Source organism: Thunnus maccoyii, chromosome 20 (genome assembly GCF_910596095.1).
Source record: "Thunnus maccoyii chromosome 20, fThuMac1.1, whole genome shotgun sequence".
Lineage (NCBI taxonomy): Eukaryota > Metazoa > Chordata > Actinopteri > Scombriformes > Scombridae > Thunnus > Thunnus maccoyii.
The window spans coordinates 24,847,471-24,861,279 of NC_056552.1; the positions used below are offsets into that span (position 1 = coordinate 24,847,471).

At 37.8% G+C, this 13,809-nt stretch overlaps 1 protein-coding gene across 4 annotated transcripts in view; it reads right to left on the reverse strand.

Moving 5' to 3' along the window:
• The window catches only part of ca10a (carbonic anhydrase Xa), a 257,971-nt gene that overhangs the window by 210,722 nt on the left and 33,440 nt on the right, over positions 1–13,809 (reverse strand). The window lies entirely within an intron of this gene.

The following is a 13,809-nucleotide window of genomic DNA, read 5'->3' on the forward strand; positions in this document are numbered from 1 at the left end:
ACCACTTTTGATTGGAGTGTACCTAAATCAGTGCACCAGCAGCAGCAGTGAGTTGCACTTTCAAAGCCATTAGAGGGAGGCTGGCCTCCTGCCCAGTGCTGCTGGACCCTGGCAGTACTTTCACTTAAACTGCTCGCAGGAACACAAGATCATTCATAAAGTTTTTATGTAGTCAATTTTCCAAAAAGAGGGAGACTGAAAAATGAAATCAGAATCACTTTCTGCCAGCACAGTTTGTTTTCTAACACATTCTTCCACTTTTGGATGAGAGAGCAGAGTACGATTACATGTTAAAACTGCTATGTGCCGCACTTCAGACACCATAGCATTGTAAAATTCATTGTGACACTTTGTTGTAGTTATTATCATAAAAAGAGACTGCCTGAGATGACTGGAGTGTCTATATCTCTCCAGTGGGATGATTAGTGTTGTTTCTCAAAATTAAAAACACTTCTTCCATAAACCCTCTTTACTTTCTGTGCAAACAAAATGTCTCTACTTCATTTTACATATTGGAAAGCAGTATCTTCATTTCATTCTTGTGCCATAAAATAAATCTTTATTTGCTCTGTAAAGCACTAGAGTGGATTTTAAATCCACAATTTTAAATACATATATATATATATATATATATGTATATATGTATTTATATATGTACACACACACACATTACTTCACTAATCACTCAACAGCAAAAGTAATTAGTTACATTATGTTCTGTTGCTCAGTCTTTCTCCTTTAAAGGTGCTTTCCAACAACTCCGAAGCTGTCACGTCACATATTGTACATATTGAGCATGTGTAGAATTGAAAAGAAGATATTGTGATTGAAGGAGTAGTCAGCCCACGGTTTGTAGCTAATTACTTAACATTAACAGCTAGCTTAGCCCCACAGTACAGCCCTCTAGAAGTCTCATCCTCACAATGAGGCTGCTGGGTTCATACAACTAGCCATACAACTAATGGTTAGCTAACCTGCTTACAAAACATAGCACCTAAATAAAACAACTTTAGAGCAACTAGTGGGTGCATTCCTCCTCTTTTGGCAGAGGCGTCTCACACTTTCAGCCCCTGTGCTAAGCTAACACGTCTGGACCAAGCAACATCTACCACAACTTGATGCTGAAGTCAATGTGGAAGTACCTTAAAGTGCCACCAATGGCCGCTAGATGCTCCAATAGACTCCCATTCAGAAAGTGTCAACTTCTCTTTAGAAATACTAAGTCAGTCATTTTTTTCAATGTGTCATTATGGTCTCAGTCTCTAAATTCAGGCCCTCTAATAAGTGTGCTGGTGGTCATTTTGGAAATCATTGCTCCATTAATAAGATTTGAAGACTTATAGTAGCTTCCATGTCCGCCATGTGGGTGTTGATTAACAGTTGTGATTGACAGTTGGCTCACCTGCTCTCCCCGGCTCCAGGACTCGTACTGAGTCAGACTATTGTCGCAATATTTCACTAAGTTTAATGTTACTTGATAATGAAACCTGCCCTGTTCACACAATTCAGCTAAAGTAGCTATGTTAGCCCAAGTGTGCAATGCTCTCAGTAAGCTAGTATTAGCTTGGATCTGAGGTAGCGGGGTGTGTTTCAAGAGCGTGAAAGGCAACACCCTACGCTATGTCCATCTACATATACAGTCTGTAGTCTGGACCAGTCTTCACTGAACATGTAGCAGAGTACCAATTGCCATTACAAGTGTTAATTTCATACATTATTGGTCTGTACTTTACCATTATGTTATTTACAATTTTACTTTTTGTGTTCTTGTTCATAATATTACTTTACCCAGTGGCAGTGGTCTGTAAGGTGTAATATAAGCAGTTTCTTGTTTCTGTGGTTTGATTTATCTGTAATAAGATCTCAATTGTTGAGCCTGCCACAATAATGGAGTCATAGCTAGCTTTATTGTTTTCATGACTAACGTAGCTTCATAAGCAATCTGGTGCATTTGCTAACAAGCAGTTTGCTAAATTAGCTAAACCCTTTCTTTGTTTTTAGTATTTTTTGGCTAGCTGTGAGATACCTAATATCATTCTGTTTACCAGGTATATACTTGCTTTTGTTTGTTGGAGCCAATATGGTGTAGATTGTATGCTTGTGTAATTACACAAGAGTATTTCCACAAATTCACAGAGAATTTGTGAATTTGTGGAAATACTCCCCTAGTAGTAGTACCTTGGTCACCATGCCTCCACCTATTTCACAAGGGCACACATGAATTTTGTTGTGCTGTGACTTTGCACTTAAGGCTGGCAGAGGTTGCTATTGTTCTCGTTTCATTTAATGGTAATCTATTGAACACTATAGCAGCCAGTACAGTAGCCTATAACAACACGGTTAAAGATATTTTACAATGTTGTACAGGTTACATTTAAATATAAAGTAGCTAACCTTACTGCTGAATATCAAATACACTGTGATAGTGGTGTACCACTTTATCAACTATAGAATGTCTTCATCATGTTTTATGAGATAAAAGCTCTGCGTAAGAACAATAATGATTGGTCATGGAGAACAATAGCATGTAGTGTTACTTTGTGTGAGTTTGTGTATGTGTGTATAGGCGTGGTAGAGTGTGTGAGCGAGAGCCCTTGGGATTCTAGCTACTGTAAGTAATAATATAAAGGAGATTTGGAGGCCTGTGGACATGATCCTCTTACAAGCTACCGACAACAATACAGATACAATTCTGTCTCTCTTACTCACACTGCACATGTGCACTGTAATACAGCCTATAATAACACAGCTGCTGTCGCTGGAAAAAAAAAAAAGAATAAACCACCCTTTTTGGATTAATATACCCACTTTCCTTGTTATTTTAGTCTAATTAGAGTGAATGTGAAACAGTTTTATCACCATCAGTTTAAGATAAATTGCTGCTGAGACTGTACATTGATAAATTCTGTAAATTGAACCTTTCATGATCCCTGTGGGAAAACAAAGCTGTTGCAGTAGCCAAACAGCAGCACTAATTATAACAAAATATGTTATGCACAAATATGAAAATGTAAAAAGTGTGGAAATATATATACTATACATTTGTGCAAAATAAAAGGAGAATGAACTGTATATACAGTATGACCAATGAAAGAGTATGTATTTTTATTACTATTGTTGTTTTTTGTTGTTTGTTGTGTGTAGGGCTAATCCTATGGCATCTGGAGTGTGCCAGTAATTACAGATTTTTTAGTGCTCAGTTATAATCATCAGCTAATATGAATTAAGAAATTACATCTGTATTTAAGTTATCATTTCATAATTTAAAAAAAGAAATTACATTTTTTTTTAAATTATTATAAAAAAATTCAGTTCAATCCTTTTTTCATTCATGATGTCCAGTTAATCTTTATTCTTTCCTTTTTCATGCATTCTTCTGTTTCTTTTACATGATTATTGATCATGATCGGTGCTGCATTGGTCTCTTCATTTAGTGTGCCTCCTATTTTCCTTTGTTTGTATATCTATGCTTTTGTTTTTTGTTTTTTTTTTTCTTTTGCGTTTTTATCAATTTATCTTTAAATTTCTTTCCTTTGTTTTCCCATTTGGGGGATATTAAATGTTTAAGCTGATGGCTTCTTGATTTCTTGTGTTTCATCAGCTTTTTATGCTATTTGTAATAGTAAAAAAAAAAAAATTAAAAAAGGTTAATAAATAAAAATTCAAACAAAATCATTAAAACAGCAAAAATGAAAAATAAAAACATTATTAGAGTTGCAAACTCATAATTATTATTAATTATTTACTGATTCTGTGTGTTAATGATGAGTTGCTAATGAATTTTAAGATGGATTTACAAAATTAATTTTCAAAATGTTCTATATTTTATTGCATTTATCTATTCATCTGCCTATCACATTCTATTATTCCATCTCATAGTTCATTAGCCACTCTCATTGTCCAACTGTTATAGATTGGTGGTAGACATGTGTGAGCTCAGAGTTCACATTGAGTTTATTAATGCATTATTTAAATAAAAATCATTGAATAATAGTTTCTTTTCCTAACTATGTCACTTGAATTGATTATAATTAAACGCTGAAATTCTAAGTCTACATTTCTTACAGCACAACCCAGATATATATTCCTGTGGGTTTCTGTTGTCACTGGATAGGAAGTGGCAGCAACCAATAGATGAGACATAATCACTTCCTGCAGTTCATCAGAAAAGAGCCAGAGAGAAAAAGAGCAAAGCAGCATAACAATCACTGTCCTATTTCTCACAATATCTGGCTGTGGCCCCAAAACACATTTACTGACATCAGCAGAAAGGAAATGCCTCCGATCTATAAAGGGAAATGCAGACAAGACGCTAATGGGGGAGGGGGTCGGGGGGCTGATGGATCACCATTTGTATGTATTTCCATGGATACTATACTGTACAGTGATGTTTAATTGATTAAGTAGTGTGTGGGGTAGCAGAAGAGTGTATTCTGCATACTGATAAATATATTAAAATGTTCTCCATTACTTATTAATATGAACTTTCCCTGTGTGATGTTGGAGCAACACCTACAAGCCCCTCACATAGTCAGAGGAAGTCGCATGACAGTACAGGCAAGGCTACAATATGCAAGTGTGATGCAAATCTGGCCATTTTGGAAACTTTAAAGGTTCCATCAATAATCTTTACTTGGCACTGCTTGCCTTCTTCTGCATTTCATTTCATTCAAAATAAACCACACCAAATGGAAAGTAACAAGTCTATCAACTTATCCACTGATTCAGACCAGAGCAAACCAATTATAGGTTTGAGAAAGACTACTTGGTTATGGTTAGGATGAGATTGTGGTTATGGGTAAAAATAGAAACCAACATTGACTGTTGGTAGGACATAGGATGACAACCGCAGTCTTAATACATCAAAACTCAATCCTAAAAGTGTTTCTGGTGCCTTAACATCATCAAGGTAATTCTACCTTACCTCTGAGAGAGAACAGTCATTATTAACATCACCGCAGGGGTTTGCTTGTCAGGAAAACATAATCATAAGTCGTTTTAAGCATTCAAACTAACAACCAGTGCAGTTGTCTCACTGGAGAAGATGATCTTGTTGAGGAATTATTCAGCCTCTAGATTTACATTTCAGTTGACTGCTTCATAAAGAGTACTTTGAGAAAAACACCTTTCAGTAGCCTGTAACTAACATCAACAGCATTTTTTCTTTATAAAGACAAGTTATATGGCTCTTTGTGGTGACATCATGTACAGAGGTGATGTACCACCATGCTTACTTTTGTCAAACACTCCTTTTAGACACTTTTTAGTAACTTTTACTGACAGTGATGTTTGGTCACTCTGTAATGGCAGTAAGGCTGAATCATTATTATTAATTCAGGGCAGGTACTGCATACTATGTTCATTTCACGCCATGAGACAAATGAATGAGCTTTTCCCAGCAGGTAATGTGAAGTCATCTAATCAATCACTTAAATGGGAGACTACTGAGTTCCTTACAGAACAATGGCCGAGTAACAACTGGAGAAAAATCCATTATCTCCATTTTTAAACTGAAATACCTTTGTTAATCCAGGTTTTATTGGTGTAGGCTGTCAGAGCAGGTTTGGATTGGCATCTGTCAACTCTGTACATGTCTTGACTCTTAGTATAGAAGCTCCCAGACCTGCTGCTTTTATCAATTCTATACAAACTACATATTTCAACACTGTGACCATAGCGATAGTGTTCTTTGTGTTTCTGTCAGCCTGTTACAATCAGCCTTCACATACAGCAGACTTATTCTGCTGTCTCTACTGTCAGCTGTCCTGTCAGTTAGCCCTAATTAGATGGTCAAAATGTTTGTACAATATTAGTATCAAGATGACTCAAGAAAAGTCTTTGAATCAGCTGATTTTCACTGGAAACTGGTACAGGCATTTTAAGGTCATTTCTGTCTTTAATTTTACAGTCAATAGAGGTGAAAAGTAACTAAGTAGTCATACTCAGGTATTGTGCTTAACATGCAGTTTTGAGCATTTCCATTTTAAAATCTCAGGGAGTAACCTTCACCATTAACTTCCATCCTAACACTACATTTATAAGACAGCTTTAGTTACTACTTTTTTGTTTTCTTCCTTATTCTTCTTCCCTCTGTCCCTTTGTCTTTATTTCTTTTCTTTTATGATTCCTTCTCATCCTTCTCCCTTCATTGTCTCCTCACCCATTACTTTATGTCTTTCTGTATTTCCTTCCATCTGTTCTATCTTTTTTTTCCTTCCTTTCTACCTTTGAACTGATTTGAAAGCATGAAAACAATCCAAACTTCACACACGGTGAAACCAAACTGTAACTAATCTCCCCAATTAATACTTTTATGCTTTACTAAAGCAGGACTATTATTTGTAACATTTCTGTATTTTACTTCAGAATCTAATCATTCTTTTTCTGCTGACAATCAATCAAGTCTAGATCCTGATCTCTGCCTAACCCTATCCTTAACTTAATATACCTGAATTTTTTCACAAACCACTCAAGCTAAACTTCAGAACCACTTAGTCCATCCTCCATTCATCTTGCATTCCCATACAATGCCATGTTTTGCTGTAGTGTTGTTTTGAAATGAGAAGGCTCCTCTAAAGCCATATGACGGATCTGGTTGGCCACAGCCTCTTACTGACCTGAATCCTATTTAGCACGGCGCAGGCCTATTTCATTCTCATACTTGGGAGTCTGGCACCGTTTAGCCAGCCCCGGCCAAACCTCCCATAAAGCCGTAGAGAGAGAGACTCTGTAAATAAACAGTTCATTTTCGTATAATATCCAAACTCTTCCATTAATATTCATTGAAGGGCACAAGCAATCCTGAAGCTCAACCAAGCAGAAAGAGAGAGGGGAGGGAAGGATGGAGGGGAGTGACAGGGACTGGTACAGGTACAGGACAGAGTCAGATAGGGAGAGAAAAAAAAGGAGGGAAAGAGAGAAAAAGAAAGACAGATTGTAAAAGACACAGAGACAAAACTCAGAGTGGCAACGTGCGTCCATAAATGAAACTTGACCTTGCCAACAGCTGTGCTTACTGACTTATGAGACAATTATCTCTCACCAAGCTCCTATTGGTGCTTCTCTTTAATAGCCCCAGCTGTGTGTGTGTTTGTGTGTGTGTGTGTGTGTCAGGGCATATTTGCCTCTGTGTCACAGAGTGAAAGATCTGGGCCCTGAAGACTGAATCAAAGCAAACCAATTGGTTTCCTATCTAAAATACAGCGGGCAATATGCTAACCCAGTGCTACTCTGTCTTCATATGCTGGCTCAGGAGGCACCAGTCACTCAGTCAAACATGGACTCATCAGGGTATACAGTGGGAAGAATACTGCACTGGGAATCTATGGGTGAAACTATGACGCACATCCTGAAAGACATTTCTTGAAGCTGACAAACTCTCGGTGATGTTTTTTGTGCTAAAAGCTTGTTGTCGGGGTGTTTCTGTCCTACACTGCCCAGGCCATGCTGTTATTTTACTGGAAACATAGACAATTAAGGGTGTTTCAAAGTGATGACATCACCCATTGATTTGTATTGGAAGATTTGAAGCCTCATGTTTGGTTTTGTGCTATTAGCTCCTATCCCCATAATGTCATCCTCTACTGTTACCGGTAGTTAATTGATTTCCTAGTGAGGAATTCCACACTAAATGATAATTCTTTCTGTGCTGTACACATAATTACATCGATTCCTGCTAGCATATTATCCTCAGAGTTTTTCAAACAGTGCACAAAATTTATGTAAAAAACGCTTTTTAATGCCTGACATTAACTTGTATGTGTCTGCTTGGAATTAAAAGTTCAGTTCAGTTGAATAGTTTGATGTAATAGGTAAAATTGTGAGGTACAGAAAGCCAAAATCATGATATAATTTCCTGTCTTGTCTCTGTTCCATTAGCTTCTGTAAATCAATGCAGTTTCTCATTCAGCATTTCTTTCATCAGCCATCCTGAGCAAATTAGGTGTGTTCCCAGAGTTAACTTCAGGACAAATTGGCTCCACTATTTGCTATTACAAGTTGAAATATCACCAGTTAAAGTAAAGTTAAACAAGAATTATTTTGTGAGCATACAAAATGTTACATTGTGTTCACATCTGTTACATTTAGGGAATGTTGAGTTTGACGGTTCATTCTTCACCATACTTTAGTAAAAGTCTGGTGGGGATTATAGCATTATCCCCAGCAGTGTCAGTGTCAGAAGAAGATCAATTATTTTAACTTGATTAGCGAATAAACATATTTAAAAGTGGCCTCCCTCTAACATCTGTTCATGTGAGCACACAAGTCTGCACACAAACAGCCTGCATCCTTGACCATCAGACTGGGAAGATTTTAGCAGTAATGAGATTTGGTAGTTTAAATATCACTTACTGTTAAATGTTTATTGATTTGATCTTAGTCGTGCTCCTATAATGTTATCCTTTCACATCTTGACTACTGTAGGTCAGACTAAAGTTGGACTGGTCTGCTGATACAAAAAGAAAATGCTGAAGACAGGAAGAGAAGATGGAGAGAGATGATAGAAGAGAACAGAGTGAGAGGCTGCAGAGACGGGAAGGAAGAGATGAGAAAAAAAGTGAGATGGAGAGAAAATGAATGTGAGGGATGAAGAACTGAGTGAGAAAGATGAGACAGAATCAGAGAGAGGGACAGAAACAGAAACTGATAGAGAGAGATGAAGAAAGGGAGACAGATGACCCGATGCTGCCACTATTCCAGCTGGACCTCATGGTAATGTTTGCTCTATGTTGATATAAATTCATACCATTTCACTCAGTAAAACAACATGTTTTTAGTTATTGGATATCTCCTGTTGTCATTTACAGTTTTATGTCTTATGTAATGGACGCTGGCTTCTGGTTGCCGATAACAGGAAGCTACAGCGAAGACTCCTAACTCCTCTCTCAAAATACAAAGTCAGCACATTTTCCACCAGAAGTTTGGACTAAACAGCTAATTTCACTTCTTCCAATATGCGTTTCAGATGCAGGTTTAAATCTTATTTTGAAGATAAGACCACTGACAGGTCTCTCAGACTTCAGAACTTCATCCATGTTTTCTGGCGGCGGACCAAACGCTGTCAAGGTTGCAGCAAGAGGTAAACCTAAATCCCTTCAGGAACGTGGGAGTGATGTTCCAGACACTATGTCCTTGTTTTTACACACATCCCCAAGCTCACTGAAAAAATAGTTTCAGGGAAACTGAGGAATTCAGACATATAAACAAGACTAACCAGAGCCTATCCTCCCAAGAACAACAGTAATTATGACCCGGAGAAGTGATGCAGTTCAGATGACGTCTTTATGAGGTGAATTCCTTATTAGGAGGGGGCAGGTTGGGTGGATGGCTAAATAGTTAGTTAGATGGCAAAAAGTAGCAAAAACTGGACTTAGCTTCCCGTTTCCAACCATGAGTTGGTACATTTTTTTAAAAACTGTAATGTGGAGTTTACTGTTGCCATGACATCAAGGTTGCATAACTTTAAAGAAGTAGTAACAGCATTTCAAGTGAACAACCCTAACCCTAACCCTACCCTAACCCTCTAACCAAATAGCTTTTGTGCCTCAACCTAACCAGACCTTAACAACAGTGTTGTCACATCATAAACATCATTATTTTTTATCAGTGATGTGTTATGTGATTTAATTGGCCCTCTCTGCCCAAATTATCACTGAGAACTCTGAACACATAGTCCAATATCAGATAAGAAACATCAAACTCTCTCACCACTAATGGGTAAAGTTGGGTCAACAGAGTGGTGTTCTTTTACATTTCTTATCAGGATGGTGTCAGTGGTGTACTCAGGAGAACCAGAGAGCAGTGGCAGACTGTTTAGGGATCGCTGAACACACCAAATCTGACTCTGACACTAACAAGAACGCACTCAGTGTTTGCCTACTTACTTCACTTCTTCCCACTTCTCATCTCTAAAACTTTGTCACTATTTTTCCCCCCACTGAGTGCAAAAAAAGGAGAGGAAATCCATTATTTTGTTTGTGCTCAGAGAAAGTAGAAAGCTAGAGAAAGGAGAGGTAAAGCCGAGAGAGGAAAGCAGCCATCAATAATTGAGGGGGTTTAAAGAAGGTGAGTACCTTTGTCCTCTCTGGCCTCTGATCCTATTGAGCTGAAAGCCATAAAACCCTGTGTACCTGTGCCAGTGACTAGACACTGTACTTACCACACTGTGTAGCCACTCAACTACTGTCTCAACTCATAGAGAGCCAAGAATAACTATGGTGAATATAGTCTACAGCAGTGCCCTCACAGTTAATTCTACTTAGTCATTCAAGCATTATTCATCATAGAACAGCAACATAGTGGAAGTTAAAACCCACCGAAGGCCACTTTTTTTTATTAGCAACAGAGTTTGGTCAACTTTATGACACCAGATATAAAAACTGGATACATTAGTACATGGTTAAGGTTACAGTTTAACGGGTACTGACATAGGGATAAAACATCCCCTTTCTCACAATAAATACGAAGTGTAATTTTGCCATGGACTACTGTAACGCTTCGTTAGATAACAAGACAGCTATGCTAGCTCACACTTGGCTCAAACTAATGGCAAAATGGCAGCCAAACCACCATCGCTGGCAGTTATGTCTAAAAATCCATTATTAACAAAAATTACCATTATCAGTTAAAAAGGGAGATACACAATGTTTCTGGTTTAACTTGGGTCTCATAATAGTGGCCATTGTGACTACAGGTTATGCTAACTTTAAACTCAAAACCTCTGTTGTGGAGATTTGGGAAACTTTGACTGTGCCTGTATATTTAGCAGAGCAGTGCAAGGTTCCATTAGCTTTACATAAATCATTTCATAGGCCTGTCTCAGAGTTCAACTAAAATTAAAAACAGAAAGTACCCCCTAGATTTGCTATTGTGGCTAGCTTCACAGGAATCATTTCCTGGGGTGACTAACTAGCTAGCTAACCAAACTAGCTGCCTATTAATCTGAAGTAATATCAGATACAAAAATGTGATGTAATTAAAACACACACACACACACACACACACACACACACACACACACACATATATACAGTATACACTATATACTGTATATCTGGTATCACCACAAAGCTAGCAATGGAGGTAACCATCTTGGAGCAATACATGAACTCTCCAAAAAAAGTGAGGTTTTCTGTTCTTTTTGTTTTGCTAACATTGTGTGAATGCAGCATTAACCCTGTTTCCACTTTCTTTTACCAATATTGTCCCCATTTGGAAAATCTATAGCTTCTTGCATTTCCTGTTGAGACTGTAACCATCATCTGGATAAATTTTTATACTAAAGATAAAGTCTACATTTCATCATTTTGATTTTCTTTATGCCTTTCCCTCCATTGTCAAGACTGATTAGTGTATGTTATATTAATATTGTATGTTGCCGACTTAATATTTTATTCTATTTACTATATTATAATATATTACATTATACACTATAGTTTATTATGCCATGGTCTGGATGAATACTCTTTTCTGATTGGCTGGCATTTGTGCGTTAAAACCATTCAATGCACATGTAGTTTGGCTCAAGTTTAATCACCGTTCTAAATTCATCCACTACCCAACCTGTAACCATAGCAACATTAAAGAACACAGCTGTCAAAGCTTACTCGTTATTAAATTTTGAAGAATGGGATGCAGCAGAGGAAAAAGAGATGGACAAGAAAAGAAAGAAACCAAGCGAAAAGTGGCACAAGGAACTGACACTTGAAGAGTTTAAAATGATAGAGAAGGCAGCGAGTACAATGCGCCGAGTTGTCATGACAACAGTTAACTCTTGCTTTATAACCTTTTGATTCTGAGTGCAAAACTTTCACCAAAAATTTGCGAATGCTTTTATTTTATATTGTTGGTTTTAAGGCACAACGTGGAGGCGAAGAACAACGTGACACGAAGCAGAGCAAGGTACTTGATTATCCCTTACACACACACATATATATATACATATATAGTTACCAGTCCGGTCGACTGGTACTGTACATACAATACAATAAATGGAATACAATATCTCATATGTGATCGTAATGCATTACATATGGTGTCTAGCATACTATATCTGGTTGACTTGCTGCAACTTATAATACCACTATGTGACTTTGCTTTGAGACAGCACTGCACTATTAGTTTAAGGTTTACTTGAGTTGATCTTATTTTGTTTGTTTGTTTGTTTGTTTTTTGACCTCTACTCTTATTTTAATTCTTATTTATTTATTTTTTTCTGTATTTATCTGCACTTTCTTCTCTGTCTTTGTGCTGCTGCAACACCCAAATCTCCCCCGTAGGGATCAATAAAGACTTATCTTATTTTATCTTTTTTTATAGGATTTCCAAAGGATAATGGATGTTCTAACTCCAACGAGTTTGGGTCTCTGTTTTACAGCACTAAAAATAGGGTTTATACCTTCGCAGTAACCGCATCATTGTCAATTCGGATCATATATACTGAAAATGTGATAAAGTCAGCTGTAGTGATTGACCAAACACACTATCTGAGCTGTGTTAAAGGTAAACCCTCAGCAGATTAAGTAAACACTGGTGCAGATTATTCCAGAAGAACTGGTGACTTGACAAAACAAACAGTGACTGTCACAGAAAGAGAAGGGAAAGTGAAGCCTGGATAAGCACCAGCTCTCTGTGTCTCTGTAACACCCACCCACTTACTGTAGAACACACTCTCTTACTCTCCATCTCCCTAACACAGACACACACTATTCCTCTTCCTGTTGCAGGACACACATCTGCACAGGATTATCAGATTAGCAGCTGGAGATTTGGCTTCCCTGACAGGGCCTGTGTGTGATGGGGAGTGAATTGGGGTGCTTGGCTGGTGCTGTTGTGTACAGCAAACAGAGCCTCTCTCTGATTGGTGCTTATGAAAAATCACTGTCCACCTGCAGTATGATGCCTCCAAATCACCGCAGACACGGCAACCGCTGTTTTCCCTCCGTCCTCCCGTCCCCACTTTTTCTTCCAGTCCCGGTCATGACTCGTTCATTTTGCTCTTTCTAGCTGTGTCAATCCTTCACAAACACAAACAATACACACATTCACACAGACACTCACACACACTCTCCATCCTGTCTCCCTGTGGTAAATTACAGCTGGCATGGAGGTTGTCTCACTCCAGCTGGCTGATAGACTTCAGATTCCTGAGCAGCAGATGTGATGAGCTACGGCTGCTTGGGGACATGCAAGGTGGTCACTCTCACACATACACACAGGCTCACACACACAAACACACATTTTTGTATGACTATATACATATTATTGACATGATTTATTGTCTAATCCCAAAATTAACCCAAATTGCAATATTAACTGTAAACCCAAATCCCAACCTGAAACTAATCTTAGCGTTTATGAGCCCCCATATAGTGCCTTAATGACAAAATATTTTGTTTGTCAGTGCCTTTCAGAATTCTACATGATAGTTCCAAAAAATGACATGAGCATGTTATGATATGCCACCTAGGTTTGGTTACAGTGCTACTGATTGATATTTTTGGAAACGATCTACATAGTAGAAATCACAGGGTTAAAATGTTACCCAGTTTGGGTCAATATAGCACCCATACAACACTGGGTTAACTTTACCCAGTAGCAATCTGTAATTTTGACCCAGTATTATTCAAAATATACACAACACTAATACTAAAACTGGGTAAAACAACCCCTTGTGTTGAGTTGCTTTCTGAGTAACATTAACCCAGTATTGTGTTGGTGCTATATTGAATTTTAATCCAGTGATTTTTCGTGTATATATACAAAACATGGACACAAAGTTAAAGGCTAACAGTAAGCAAACAGTTGCCT